We start from the raw sequence: 14,105 nt of genomic DNA, 5'->3' as shown, positions 1-14,105 counted from the left end.
TACACTTACGATTGATATTAAGCCTTTGAGTGATTGTTTTACTAAGTGACTGTGAGACCATGAGGGATGAGAAAAGCCTTAAGCTACCAAAAAAGGTATATTAGTATATCTACTTTAATCCAAAAGACAACTGGTATGTATGGTATCATACATTGGTATTGATTTTGGTTTATCAGCACAAAATTAAGATTAATTTTGTTATACTGTATATATTTTCTACTCTTTTTAAAGTATTATATTTTAAATCCAGTGCATTTAAAAAAGTGAAATATCATTAAAATACAAATTAATAGTCATCTATAATTGTCAAACTTCTGGTCATATTAGGATTTCTATATATGCAGAAATCTACAGAATATGGCATTTACAATGTTTTAAGAACTTAGACTTTTCTTTACAGCAAGACACGTCTGATCTTGGTAGCACCAACTATTTCAAGAGGATGGTGGGTAATAAAGAAGCTCCTTATGAAGTTTGCTTTCAATGTGGCAAGACTAGAAGTTTAGATAATAAACTGCTTCTGCCTGGACTATTTGACAATATGCTATGTAAATTAGACATGCAAAAGTGACAAGAAATGACTGCTGAACTTTCCAAAAGGAGGTGGGACAGTCCTACAGCATTTCTGATTAATGGAAGAATCTGCCAGACCTTCTACATGGCAGAAGAAAATAACTGATGAAATTTGGCAAAATAAGCTGAACAGTCCTTTAAATTTCCTGCTTCACTGAGTAATCTGTCAGACACAAGAAGCCTATAGGCTGAAGATGGATGTTCCAACATTATAGAAGACACTTTGGGTGACTGTCTGGTCAGCTAGAAATCTGGGTTATTTCTAGAGTTTTGGAAGTTGCTTACAATGCACTTCCTGTTTACTTAGGTAATGTATCCTTCTGTAGGCTTTGATGGAGTTGAAGACTAGATAGTTATATATAGTTTTCTTTATTATGATAAAAGATGAATTAGATATGAAAGTTTAGACTCATAAATATAGGATAGATAATAAAGTAATTTCTTTAATTTATTTTTATAAATATAAATAGACTCAATATTATAACTATAATTCTTGCTTGATAACTGTTTGTTATATAAATTTAACTATGTTAAAGTTGAAGCATTCATTTTTAATTAGACAGATAATGGAAAATGATTTGTGATGCCCTTCTGTGTGCTGCAAATATGTGTTGTCTTTATTGGTTGATGATAAAGTTGCTTTACAAAATGTACTTCAGACAGTCATGGAGGAAACCAGGTGGAACTGACCTAGTAGCTATCTCCCTGAGAACTAGCCCTCACAGTACCAGAAGTAGCTATGAAAACTGATAAAAGAGAAAAGTTATTAGGATCCATACCATGCTATGATGCCTACGAAGAGCAATACTGACCTGGACAGCAAGATATCACAAAAGGTACCACAGTGGCATTTATATACTGGAGATAACCAACAGTCATATAATTGAACTTAATGTCGGCTAAGTGGAGGGAATTCATGACCAGTACTGTAAACCTAGCAACCCATTGCCCAGAGACTCTTGAGGAGGACTTACTATTGCCACCACATTGAATTAGGATAATCTCTAACTATACTCTAAATACTTATCCTTATAAGTACTAATAAGTATAGCTCTCTCATCTAATCAAAGAAGTTTCCTTTTCTGCCCCAAAACGGACTATTACAAAAAAACATTACTGGCTAAAGGCATAGAACAGCCGTGGGGTACACTAGCAGATATAACAGCAACACAATTCTTACACCTAAGGCACATGGACCATTGTGGAAGAAGAGTGTGGGAAGGTTGTAATAAAAGATGCCCAAGATGAGAATCCTTCTGTTAAATATTGTCTTCTATATGAAAACTGCACCCAGGAAATATCAACAATATGATTGCCTAAACAAAATCTGAAATAACAACATCAATTTACACACCATTGCAGATGGGGGAATTTTCCTAAGGCTTCACTTCTGGAAGAATAGACAATTATGTATGTATTGCTGACAGAGGGGAAATCAGTCTCTACCAGGGACAAAGTCCTAACTAAAGAGCCAACACAAAGAGGTCAGTCCTGAACAAATGTGCAACGCTATGTGACCTCAGCAGGACAGATTTACAATCTGATACCTATTCCAACTAAAGAAGAAGAGGTCATGAATGTGAAAAGGAGTAGGAGGGACATGTGAAGAATTTGAGGAAGGAAAGAGAGAGGGAGAATGATGCAAATGAACAACCCATATATTAGATTCTCAAAAGATAAATAATTAAAGAACATTAAAGCAGATAATGGCTATAATTGTCCAAATGTGGGGGACATTAACTGAGAGTCTTGAGAGACATTTCAGCTGTCAAGACTACTAGTCACTCTTTCAGAGAATTGGGGTTTGATTACCAGCACATACAGCCATATTTAATGAATCCTGGGGGATTCATTGTACTTTTCTGGCTTCCACAGTTACCAGACATCTGTGCAGGAAAGATAGTCATACACTAAAAAATAAAATAAAAGCAAATTAACATAAATTGTAAAGCAATGTCTTTCATTCTGTTTCTGAAAATATATAGACATCTATGTGTATACGACAAATAAATAGATGTGTGTATGACACATGATGACATGCATAATATTAATTTAAGTATGTTTGGATATATGTACATTTTCATAAATACCTCTTATTGACTTAATTAAATAAATTTCTCATAGCACTTGCTTTTGACTATGCCATGTTACCAATTTACACATTTCAGAGGAATGCATTGAAAGCTATGGGCATGGTTAAATGGTATAATGCTTACATTACATATAATTCAAAAGTGTCAAGGTTCACACCAAGTTGGTAGTCAAACATGTCAGTGTCATTCATATGATTCTGGCTTTATATTCATGAATCATACATGAGTAGTGGGCCCTCTACAATCTGGAATTCCTCTGTCTTCTTTATTACCAAAACAATGGCCTTTCATTGTCATTGATTTAAAGAACTGTTACTTCACTATACCTTTACAAGAAAATAACAGAGAAAAAAATTGCCTTTACAGTGCCAAGTTAAAATAATTCTCAGCCTACTAGGAGATATGAGTGGACCTTCTCTCCCACAGGAAATGCTTAATAGCCCTGTCTTATAGAATACTTTGTAAGTCAGTCATTGGAAATAATACAAAAACAATTTCTTAAATCCATTACATAGATGGCATTTTGCTATCTGATTCAAATGTAGATAATTTAGAAAGACTGTTTGAAGAAGTAAAGAAAGTTTTGCCTAAATAGGGATTACAAATAGCTCCTGAAAAAATACAGAGAGACAATTCTATCAATTACTTAGGTTATATAACAGGTTTACAAAAAATTAGAACACAAAAGGCACAAATTAGGAGAGATGGATTGTGGACTCTTAATGACTTTCAAAGATTTTTAGAAGACTTTTCCAGTCTATGACTTGCTGTTTGGATAATAACTGATCTAATAATTTCTTTAAATAAAACATTAGCCAAAAACTTAATTATTCCCAAGGAATTAAAAGCTGAAGCTGAAATAGAATTAACTGTTGTTGAAGAAAAATTACAGGAGGCACATCTTGATAGGGTAGATCCAAATCTTAATTGCATTCTAGTCATATTGCCTTCCAGAATTTCCCTTGTTGGAATTTAAATGCAGAAAGAAGATATTGTTTTAGAATTTTTTTACTACATAAACAAAGTAAAAAATTAAAAACTCATATGAAAATGTTCTCTGAATTAATTATAAAAGGAAAATTGAAACTTTGTCAACTAGCAGGTACATACACCGCAGAGATTATAGTGCTCTTTACTACTGATGAAATCAGAATTTTATGGGCATACAAAGAACCCTGACCTTCTGCAATAATCTTTGAAGTTTCCAGGAAGAGGATGGGACCCCACAATAATTCTCTGTCGTAATGATTCTCTGGATTTCCTCAGTTTCTGTTGCTTTGTTGCCCCATTTTCGTTTCTGATTCTATTAATTTAGATATTTTCTCTTTGCCTTTTGATTACTTTGGATAAGGGTTTGTCTTTTTTATTTTCTTGAATAACCAAATCTTTGTTTCATTGATTTTGACCTTCAATTTGATTTTTTCCTGTCATTTACTTCTCCTGGGTGAGTTTGCTTCTTTTTGTTCTAGAGCTTTTAGGTGTGCCATTAAGTTAGTAGGGTAAGATTCTCCACGTTTTTAATGTAAGATGTAATAAACTTAGTTCTGTAAAGTTTCCTTTTAGCATTATTTTCTAGTATTCCATAAGTTTGGGTACACTGTGCCTTTGTTTTCATTGAATTATATACTCTTAAATTTCTTTCTTTATTTCTTCTTTGACCCAGTGATGGTTCACTTGAGCTGTATTCAATTTCCAGAGTTTGTGGACTTTAAGCACTTAGTGTTGTTGAATTCTAACTTCAAGGCATTATGATTGATTAAGAAATGGGGGTTATCCTAAATTTTTTATATTTGTTGAGGTTTGTATTTTTTTTTTTTTACTGAACATGTGGTCAGTTTTATAGAAGGTTCCACGAGGTTCTGAAAAGAAGGTATATTCTTTTATGTTTGGGTGGAATGTTCTATAGATGCCTCTTAAGTTCATATAAGTCATGACATCTGTTAATACCCTTATATCTCTGTTAAGTTTCTGTCTGGCAGACATGTCCTATGGGGTACTCAGAGTAGGGTACTTAAGTCTCCAACTACGAGTGTGGGGATTTTAAGTATGATTTAAGCTTTAGTAATGTTTCTTTAACAAATTGTGTTCCCTTGTATTTGGGGCATAGATGTTTAGAATTGAGACTTCATCTTGATGGGTTTTCCCTGTGATGAACATGAAATATCCTTCTCTGTCTCTTTGGATTAATTTTAGTTTGAAGTCTATTTTGTTAGATATTAGAATATCTACACATGCTTATTTCTTAGGTCCTTTCACTTTGAAAATCTTTTTCTAATCCTTTTCTCTGAGTTAGTGTCTGTCTTTGAGGTTGAGGTAGGTTTCTTGTATGTTGCAGAAAGATAGGCCCTGATTTGAGATCCATTCTGACAACCTGTGTTTTTTTACACGTAAATTGAAACCATTGTAGTAAGAGATATTAATAACCAGTGATTGTTAATTTCTATTACATTTGGGGTTTTTGTGTTTCTCTTCTTTGGGATTTGCTAGCATGAGGTTAGTTGTTGCCTGTGTTTTTGTGAGTTTAGATAATTTCCTTGGGCTGTTATTTTCCTTCTAGTACGTTCCATAGGGCTGTATTTGTTTGTGGATTGGTATTGTTTAAAACTGACTTTATCATGAGATATCTTGTTTTTTACATCAATGGTGACTGAGAGCTTTGCTGGGTATAGTAACATGGACTGGCATTCATGGTCTCTCAGTGTCTGCAGACCATCTGACCAGGACCTTCTGGCTTCACAGTGTCTATTGAGAAGTCAGGTGTAATTCTGATAGTGTCTGCCTTTATATGTATTTGACTGTTTTCCTCTTGCAGCTCTTATTAATCCTTCATTATTTTGCATGTTTAGTGTTTAGATTATTATATGAAGAGGGGACATTTTTGGGTCTAGTCTATTTGGTGTTCTGTTAGCTTCTTACACTTTCATGGGCATATTCTGTTTTAGGTTAGGAAAGTTTTCTACAATTTTGTTGAACATATTTTCTGTGCATTTGAGATAGAGTTCTTCTTCTTCTGTCCCTATTAGCCTTAGGTTTGGGCTTTCATGGTGTCCCAGATGTCCTGAATGGTTTGTGTTAAGAACTTGTTGGATTTAACATTTCCTTTGACTGATTAATCTTTTCCCTCTATTATATTTTCATTGTCTGATATTCTCTTTTCAATCTTTTGAATTCTGTTTTTATGCTTGCATCTGTAATTCCTGTTGATTTACCCAGATTTTCCTTTCTAAAATTCCCTCAGTTTGATTTTCTTTATCATCTCTATTTGAATTTTATTGTCTTAGACGGTTTCTTTTACTTGTTTGATTGGTTTTTTTTTTCTTGGTTTTCTTGACTTTAAGGGACTTGCTGATTTATTCAATTTTTCTTGTTTGTTTTTTCTTTTATTTCCGTAAAGGAATGTCTTATATCTTCTTTAAGTGCCTCTATTAACTTCATAAGGTTATTTTTTAAGGTAGTTTTCTTCTGCTTCATCTACCTTTGGTGTTCAGCCTTTGCTATTTTCTTTTGCTGCCATAATATTCTTTATGTTGTTAAACGTTTTACCATGCTGACTTGCCATCTTTTGCTCAAATTGGTTTGGGTGGAGTCTATAGCTCTGGTGGTGGTCACTCTCAGGTGCAGTTAGGGTTTGTGTCTCTGGTAGTTACTATCCCACAAGGTGCAGGTGGGGTGGTTGGTGTTAGTGGTCACAAGTGTGTTGGGGGAATGGTTGGATGGATAGGATGCTACTTTTGGCTTGCTTAGGGTGCTGTGAATAGGATAAAACAGGGCCTAAAGTCTAGAGAACAGGGATGTCCAGCAAGGATTTCAGACATTCACATGTCCCTTCACATGGGAGAATCTTCTGTCATTGTAAGTGATTATGAGTTTTTCTAGCTTTATTTATGTTACTGTGATGAAATATTCTACAAAAGTAATTTAGGGAGGAATTATTTATTTAGCTTACTATGCTAGGTTACAATCTATCATGTCAGTGAAGTAATGGCAGGAATTTACCTTTGCTGCTTTCCAGCTTGCTCAATTAGCTTTCTTATACTGTTTAGGGCCTAGTCTATGTGTGTCACTAAATAATTAAGACAATCTCTACAAGACATGTCCACAGATCAACCTAATATTCATAATTCTTCAATTAAGATATCTTTTCAGATTGTTTTAAGTTTTGGTGAGTTTATATTTAAAATGAAACATCACAACATCCCAATATCCTAAGTAAAATGTGTGTCAAACATATGAATAAATATAAAAATAACATGAAATTACAATAAAAACCTTTAAAAGGTATGAATAATGAAAGTTGAATGTCACTTTAGTTATTATTAATATTTGGAGAAGTTTGTATGAAAATAGGAATAGTAAATTAAGAGTCAGCATAAGCTAGATTAGAGTGATGAATACCCATGCTTTGTTAGCTTTATTTTGTGTTTAGTCTTCCATTTCAATTCATGGAATGGTGCTGCCCAAGTTTAGGTTGAGTATCCTTATGTCAATTAGCTTAATCGATGTAATTCCTAACAGACTTGTTTACAGGCTTGATTCCAAGTCAATTCTAGGTATAGTTAAGTCTACAACTATGATAAACATTACAGCTCCAGGCTTTGTCAACTGAGTGTCAAAACAGATATCTTTCAAGCTGCAATTTTCCACATTTTGTCTTCAGACCATTCTGAAAATCTCATAATGGAGAAGCCATACAGCCCAACTTCAAAAGTTCCGATGATGTTTAAAATTTTGACACTATTGAAAAGTACAAAGTACATGTCTCATCTGAGACTTCAAGCAATTTCTCAACTGTGAGCTGCTATGAAACAAAGTCGAGTTACATATTTTAGTATACAATGACATAGAAGAATATTCACCTTCCCAATGGAAGGATAGCAAAGAATGATTGCACTAGCCAGACCCCAACTTCTAAAACATGTCCAGCATCTGGGACTTGTGATAGAATAATCTGTTTTCTGAAAGGTTAAAGTAATTCTACTATTCCATCTCCAAGAGCTGTAACACACACAGATTTTCTCTTGAGCCAACTCCACTCCATGTCTGTGGGTTTCCTTCTCAGATAGATCATTATATAGACATCTTCAATATCTTGGGTACTCTCCATTGCAACTTGGGCTTCACCTTCACAGCTTCACATAGTGGTCTCTCATCTCATTTTAGTGACTCATTTCAGAGACTAAACATGATGCTACATTATATCTGCCCTCCATAGCTCCCTCAAACCATGTTGAAGAACTTAAAATTGTACAATCCATGCCTTAAAAATGAGGAATGTATATATAATGTTTCAACTTCTCCTATCAACTCAGGATATAATGCAGTTCCCTTGACCAAACCATATTGGCCCCTGTCTTCCAGGGTTACCCTGAAAGACCTATTTTCAACCATGAATTCTTTAGGCATTTTCAACTTAGTCTCTCTCCTTTCAAATGAATTTGCATTTTCACAAGATGTAGGTTTTCATTGGTGGTGACTTTTACTCAGAGAACAAATTCTCTTCCATATGGTGCTGAAGGTTCTCTTTTATGATGGAAATTGATTCAATTATTTCAATTACTTTGTAAAAATTAGTCTTTCTGTGACTACTTTAATTTTTTTCATTTTCCATCAAACAACTTTTTTTGCATTTTTTCCACTCTCTCTCTGTTTCTCTGTCTCTCTCTTTATCTCTGTTTCCCTTTCTCTCTTAAACCATAGCAATATTCAGTAGCCATGACATAACCTGAATGCCTCCTTCTCTTGAAACTTCCTCCATCAGACAAATTAATCTATAGCTTTTGTATTTAGGTTCCCTGAAGTTCTCGAGACAAGGCAAAATGAAACCAAATTCTTGCCAGAGTATTTCATGGATGATTTATTGCCTAGTTCCTTATAAATTCCTTGATCTCTCTTTAATCTCATTAACTAGTCATCCAATTGGCATGTTTCTCCCAGCATATTTATCTCTTGTGCTCCCAAAAGATCTTCCCATTGTGCTCTGCTTGTAGTATGCTGCAGCTTTTGTAGTTACAGGTGGCATTTTTTTGTTTTTTTTTTTTTGTTTTTGTTTTGTTTTTTTACATTCCTCCTACAAAATAATCCCAAAGACCAATGAACCAAACAGCATATACAATCAGGAAGCAGAGGTTGATGAAAGCTCATGATGAACTACAGTTCTCCTTTTATGAAAGTCAAAGATCCTTACCTGTAGAATAGTGCTGCAGAAATTTATGATAAGCCTTCCCACATCAGTTCATATAATCTAGGTATTCTTTCAAGTTTACACAGAGACTAGTCGAGATAATCTCTCATGGCTGTGCCCAATGTTTGTCTCTAATGTGACTCTAGATCCTGTCCAGTTAACAATCAAGCTTACACATCGCAATGTCACTCACACTCTGAAACAAAAACCTCCAACCTCTTAAAAGTAAGGAGAGAAATATCAGCTGTCTGTGACTGCTTGGAATAAGGTTGCAGTGAGATTAAAGTTAATAGATGCTGAGTGAAAGTTAGGTAGAAAAATTAAGTCCTAGTAAGCCAAATATCACAGTTAATAATCATGTATGTTTTAAAAGAGGCACTTAAGGATTTTAAGTATTACTAACATACTTAATTTATTTTTATAATTTAAAAAGTTATATTTACATTGGAGATAATCAATATGTTATTATTTTGATTTAATAATTTTACAGTGTGTAACCTGTATTGAAAATATTGTAGTCCTTACTATATGTAGATATTTGTTACTGTTTTTGCAAATGATTAGTAGAAAAATTTACATATGATGCCTAGAGGTAGTGTCATTATAGAATTATGACCCTGCATGTCCTAACAGGCTAGTATAATTTTATTCCAGTTTTTCACTTATACAGAAAGTTTTTCCTTGCTAATGCATCCTATTTAAGGTAATAAGAAAAGCTGCAAAATAGTTATATTCTCTGCATATGAACTTTTTATGTATTCTGCACTCAAAAAAGAAGCGTGCAAGTTTTAGCTACTTAGGAGTGTAGCGCAAATTCTAATTGGTCTTAATAGAAAAACCTGAAGTCAGATAATAGGAGGTGAAAACTGAAATATCAGAGAAGTAAAGGAGCCAGTCACTAGAGGGAATTCTTACCTCTACCACCACCTTAGGGTAAACGGAACAACTCTTGTATCTGCCCACCTAATATTCCTCTCTCCACCCAATCATATCACTTCCTGTTTCCACCTCCCTAGTGCTGGAATTAAAAGGCATGAGATGCCAAATGCAGGGATAAAAGGTGTAAGCTGTTTCTCCTTTAGACTGATTAAATCTGATGTAGCCCAGTGGAGCTTTAAACTCTGAATCTTTCTGCTTTTGCCTCTCAAGTACTGGGGTTAAAGGTTTGTTCTACCACAGCTTGGCATCTATGGTTAACTCGTGGCTAGTGCTGCCCTCTGATATTCAGGCAAGCTCTATTTGTTAGAGTCCAAATAAAATATCACCATATAGAAAAGTCATGAGAGGCATTTTACATTTTGATATATGAGATTGTGAAGCTATTTAATGTTTCTGTATATACATTTCTAAATTTGTTTGATGTAATTTTACACACACACACTCACATGTGCATACACACAAACACCTTATATTATTGGGGTCTATTCTGAAATTTAAATCATGGTTAGACAAACTCACACATTAGTATCTGAGAGACAAGGTACTACTCAACCCTCTGTGCTGACAATGGCAAAGAAAATCTACAGAAAATCAGTATTAGAAAAGGCATAATTCAGGAAGACTTTAAAGACACAGAACTAAGAAACTAGTGATCTTTCTTTTAAGTTTCACAAATTTTATACAAAAAAGGTGTGGGAACAGGAGTTTTGATGAACCAGTTTTGCACAGTATCATCAGAAGTACTCAAATCTGTCAAAACTTGTGTGAAAGATGAGTACCATTGTCAATGAAAACATTCAACATGAAAGATGTATTACCTCTTTCCCATGTTACATTTCAGACATAACGCAAAAAAGGATTAGTAATCTCGGTTTAAGAAAAGAGTCTTTGCAAATGATATTATCACTTCAAAATATCTTTGTACAAAAGCAGATCAAATAAGGACTAAAACATTAGGACTTTCCAAGCATGAAAATGGAGTTTCCTTGTAAAAGATAGTACAGAATAGAAGAAGGGTAGTACGTGGGATTATGTGACTCATGGTTTGTTGTTAGACAGTAAATATCATAAAATATGGGACTATTAAGGTTATATTGTATTGTCACTATGGATAATATGAGTTTTATTAAGCCTAAAATTTAAATAAATGTTTGTACACCTCTGACAGAGATGCTAGTACCCCATAAGAAGCAACAATCTAGTGACTAGAGAAGCAAATGTTTACAGATCATTTGAAAAGTAGCATGCAGTCCAGTGCATAGATTCATTTCTAGTCTGTGCTGGTCACTTTATGAGACTTCTACAAGGTTAAATGAAGAAAGAGTAATAATATATTTCAAGTGTTGTTTGCCTTTATTGCTTTTCTTCAGGCACCTTGAATACAAACTCACTTCTGTGAAACTTGGAACTTTCTTCAACTAAGTGGGAAATCAATTGCCATTATAATGAACTCTCTTAGTCAGCCTAGACTCTTCTAACAATGAGCAAAACCGGGAAGCTCAGCTTAGATACTTAATATTTTTCAGTTCTGAGTTACAGAACTCCTAGATCAAACTTGGTCAGGATAGGTTTCTCATAACCATTTTCTTTTTGACTTGCAGACAGCTTCTGTTTTCCTTCTTAGGCTGTCATGACAGAAATAAAGATATAAAGAAATACACACACACACACACACACACACACACACACACACACAGAGAGAGAGAGAGAGAGAGAGAGAGAGAGAGAGAGAGAGAGAGAGAGATAACAGAGAGGGTCAGGCAGTGAAGGACACAAACACATGCACACAGAGAAATAAGAGAGAGACAGACACACAAAAAGAGTATGAGAATTAAGCTATCTCCTTTTATATGAGCACCATCCTACCAGGTAAGTGCCTATCCCTTATACTATTGTTAGTCAGTAAATACCTTATTTCTAAGGATAAGTAGGAATTAAAAATTCATTAAATAAATCAATTTTGTAAAAGGCACAAAAGACTTTTGAGTAGATTTTTGAAAACTTGTTTTACATTCTTTGTTTATTAGTCTTAGATTTAATATAAGAATTATTTACATCACCTTTATTTTATGACCTGAACTGAAGTTTTCAAATACAAATTTGACAGAATATTTATGGAATTAATTAATAAAAGTATTTATTTTCCAGTTTACAAAAATAAGTAAAGACCAGGGAACAATGACTTTTGTATTTGCTCATGGATTTTTTAATTTTATCCATATGCTATATAATTTGATTTCAAATAATATTGTTTTACTCAATCTGAGCTTATATAACTACCCCAAACAGAGATTGTTGCCTTGTTTGGGCATAGAAAACAATGATGTCAAAAGAGTTCATCCAGCTTCTTTGCGTCTTTATAAAGACAAAGACAGTGAAATGGGTAGAAGTTCTACAACATATTACTTAGAAAACATTAATTAATTTGTTCTATCAGGGTGCAGTTAAAGTTGTATGAAGGTACTAGGTAGATAGTGAAGAACTGTTATATCTACATAGAAGAAAATAACTTAGTATACTTCAGTTAGTTAGTGTTGTCATTGCTGTTTTAAAACACCATAACCAAAAATAACTTGGAGAGGTGAAGGTTTATTTGCCTTACATAATCTTCATCACATTCCATTGAGGAAGCCAAGGCAGGAACACCAACTAGGCAGGATACTGGTGACAGGGGATGATGGAAAGGCCCTGGAGGGTTGCTGCTTGTTGTCTTGATCTTCATGGCTTATTCTGCCTGCTTTCTTATAGAACTCAGAACTACCAATTCAAGATCTGCTTTGCCATTCTGGGCCATCCTCCTTTATCAATCACTGGTTAAGAAAACAAAATCTCCAGTAAAAGCCGCCAGATCAATTATAGAACATCAAAGTACCCCAAACCAAGATAAGAGATCACCAACATCCCACCAACACTCCTCAGAGTCCTTGAGGCTTTCCCAAACAGTACCCTAACCCATCTTCACCATATCCTGGCCTACAACTCTAACAAAAAGTTCCTACTCTGCCAGAAGCCATGCCTATACCCCAAAGCTCAGAAGCCCCCTGCTGTACTTGAAGCCACGCTGGGATCTGGAACCTCAGAGTCTACTCCAGTAATCAGAACCTAGGGCATTAGGCAGGCCACCAAAACCCAAGTGGAGGCACCTGCCTGAACCAGAGTACTTGCTGATCAAAGCCACAGGCCACTCAGGCCAGAAAAGAAGAGAAAACAATAAGGAAGAGGGAAAATACAAACTCAAAAATTTGTACCTAAACTTATAATTACCTTAAGCCCAGGAACCTAGAGGCCTATATAAAAATAAAATCAACAATACCCAGGGCAATATGTAACCACCAGAGCCCAGCTATCTTCACTCAGCAAGCCCTGTGATGTGGGATTACTCTCTGTATGCTATGAATATTGCTGGTTAATAAAGAAACTGTCTTGGGCCTGTGCAGAGCAGAATAGAAGTAGGCAGGGAAAAATAAACTGAATGCTGGGAGAAAGGAGGAGGGGTCAGTGAGAAGCCATGGAACTGCTGACAGACATGGAAGACTTGATGAAACCTTGCAAGTAGGCCATGAGCCTTGGTAAAATATAAAATAATGGAGATGGGTTCATTCTAGATATAAGAGTTAACTAGCAATATGCTTAAGTAATTATCCAAGCAGTGATTTAATTAGTACAGTTTCTATATGGTTATTTCAGGGGTCTGGGCAGCTGATAATTCTGAACATCTTTGCCCCAAATACAATGGCACCCACATTTGTTAAAGAAACATTACTAAAGCTTAAATAACATATCAAAACCCACACATTAACAGTGGCAGATGTCAACACCTTTCTGTTACCAATGGACAGGTCATCCAGACAGAAACTAAACAGAGGAATAATGTAACTAACATATGTTATGAGTTAAATGTACCTAACAGATATCTACAGAATGTTTCACCCAAACACTAAAGAATATACTTTTTTTCTCAACACTACATGTAACTTTCTCCAAAATTGACCACATACTTGGTCACAAAGCAAGTCTCAATAGATTAAAAAAAATAGAGTGACTCCCTGCATCTTACCTGGTCAACATTGATTAAAGTTTGAATTCAATAACAACACAAACTGCAAAAAATCATTGTGAATTCATAGAAATTGAACAGCTCTCAAAAAATGCCACTGGGTCAAGCAAGAAATAAAAGAAATTAAAGACTTCCTAGCATTCAATGAAAATAAATGTATAACATACCGAAACTTATGGGACACACAAAAACAGTGCTAATAGGGAAGTTCATACCAATAAGTTCCTACATTAAAAAATAGAGAGATCTATTATTTACAACT

Source organism: Microtus ochrogaster, linkage group LG5 (assembly GCF_000317375.1).
Source record: "Microtus ochrogaster isolate Prairie Vole_2 linkage group LG5, MicOch1.0, whole genome shotgun sequence".
NCBI classification, from domain to species: Eukaryota; Metazoa; Chordata; class Mammalia; order Rodentia; family Cricetidae; genus Microtus; species Microtus ochrogaster.
Note: the sequence above shows the minus strand (reverse complement) of the source record.